A 2,055-nucleotide genomic window follows, 5' to 3' on the forward strand; every position below is an offset into this window, starting at 1 on the left:
GTGGGTGAGATAAAGGGTTTCAATTCTAGTATTTGCTTCTTGATTTCATCCATTGATCTTGTCATTTATTTATGAGCAGCTGCCATCAAATGGAGGTCATGACTAAATTATCCACCCACCCAAGTCGATAGGGAGATGGATGAAGTACGATTTTGTATCCATGATCTAGCATTAAACTATGGCCCTCGGTTGTAACTAGTTAAGCCTCTGAAGGGACACGGGTAGCTTTCTAGCAGATAGTCCAAACAGGAGCTACAGGAAGAGCAGACGAGCCAACCCTCATACCTAAAATACTTTCTATTTTTGTCCAACATGATCATCAAAAATTTTGTGAGGCCTTTTCATGAGATTTGAATCAAAGGTAAGAAGACTGTGAGGTAGAAGACTGTATGACAGCAATAATTTGGGAGGAAGCTGAAAGTGTGAGGGTGAGAGGAAAAGAGGTCACTGAGGCAGAGTTGTTAAGAGGCCGCATGGGCCTTCAGAGAAGAGGTGACCCAGGTGTTAGAAGAGTAAATGGAGGCAATTTTGCCCCAAAGAAGAACCAGCCAGTAGAATTTGTATAGGGATTTGTTTAAAGCAACACAAGCAGGACAGGAAGAATGGATCAGAGGCGAGAGAAAGGAGACAGGTTCCAGAGCTCAGAATCCTCAGCCTCTCCAGGACAGGGAAAAAGGACAGGCAGGACAGGACCAAACAGGCAGAAAGGCTGAAGTCCAGAGGAAGAAACCTTTGGAAATCAAAAACTTCTCAAGTTTTGTTTTTTAATCCATCATGCCAAGAAACCAAGGATAGTGTCTCCGTAAGGCCCACGGATGGAGAGTACAGGGTGACAGAAACAGTTGAACTGATTGACCTCCAAGGTGTCTTCTGGTTCTGACATTCTATTAATCATTGAAATCCCTTTGCTCAGGTGTAGACACTTTCATGGAAACAAATTGACTTTCCTTAACTTTAACTGCTTTTTCTCCTAAATCCCATGTCAACAAATGGAAGTACTTCATCTCTAAATTCTTAGGGCCTAACATGCCTTTTCTCGTTGCTCAGGTATTCCTGTTCCATGTTTGTTCTGAATATTGGCAAAAGTATAAGCTCTGACATTCTCCCACAGAAATGCCCAGTCTCATCATCATTTTCTCACCAAGCTACAAAATGTAGAAAGAAGAGGAGGTGATCTTTGCATTGCTGTTCTCTTCGTACCAAGAACCAAACTATAACATTTCCCTACTCTAATCTGAATTGGAAAACTGCTCTTGTAACCCATAAGAGAAAATTGGGTCTAAATAAATAACAAAGATAATCTCATGTTTTTGAAAAGGAAGAAATTACCATATTTCACCTTGTGGATTAGGTTCTAGTGGGAAGCTTTTGGACTCACTGATTAAAGCTTACATGGGAAGATGGGGGATCTTTCCAGTGAACAGATCCAGAGGAATACTAGTTCTTCATCCCATAAAATAAACTCCCTTCTACCAGAAGTGGAATTCTCTTTAAAATACATTCCATGTTTCTGACCATATCTATTCTGAGCAAATAAAATGATTTAGGTTGTGGCACGTTTTCATATTTTTAGCCATGGTGTATGTTTTCGTACACTGTTCAGATAAATTTGTTAATGTCACTTGGAATCTGTCACTACTAATGTCAGAGTAGTTCGATCCTATTTCATTAGAAACAAGTCAAGTATTTGTGAAAGGCCTATTGTGTGAAGTTCAATGCATTGTGGGAAGAGAAGTATAAGAATCTGTAACTCGTGAAAATTCGCCAGGTAACTCAAAGAAAGGTGGGCTAAAATAGACATTTTTTAATCCTGAATTTTCCCTCAGCAAAGTAACGAGTACATACAGCTGCCAAACAAGATGGAAGGAAATTACTGTGGTTGGGCCATTTTAGATTTTTTTTTCTATCAGGTTTTCCACCTTCTGTGCCCTCATCACTGGGGGGCAGATGGCCTTGAGTGCTCCAATACTATGCCAGTGCAATGGAAACTTTGATAGGTTCTGCCAGCCAAAAAAGCTTTGAGTACCGAAAGCTAAGTCTAGACAAGTTCATCAT

The sequence above is a fragment of the Trichosurus vulpecula genome, chromosome 1 (genome assembly GCF_011100635.1).
Source record: "Trichosurus vulpecula isolate mTriVul1 chromosome 1, mTriVul1.pri, whole genome shotgun sequence".
Classification (NCBI taxonomy): Eukaryota; Metazoa; Chordata; class Mammalia; order Diprotodontia; family Phalangeridae; genus Trichosurus; species Trichosurus vulpecula.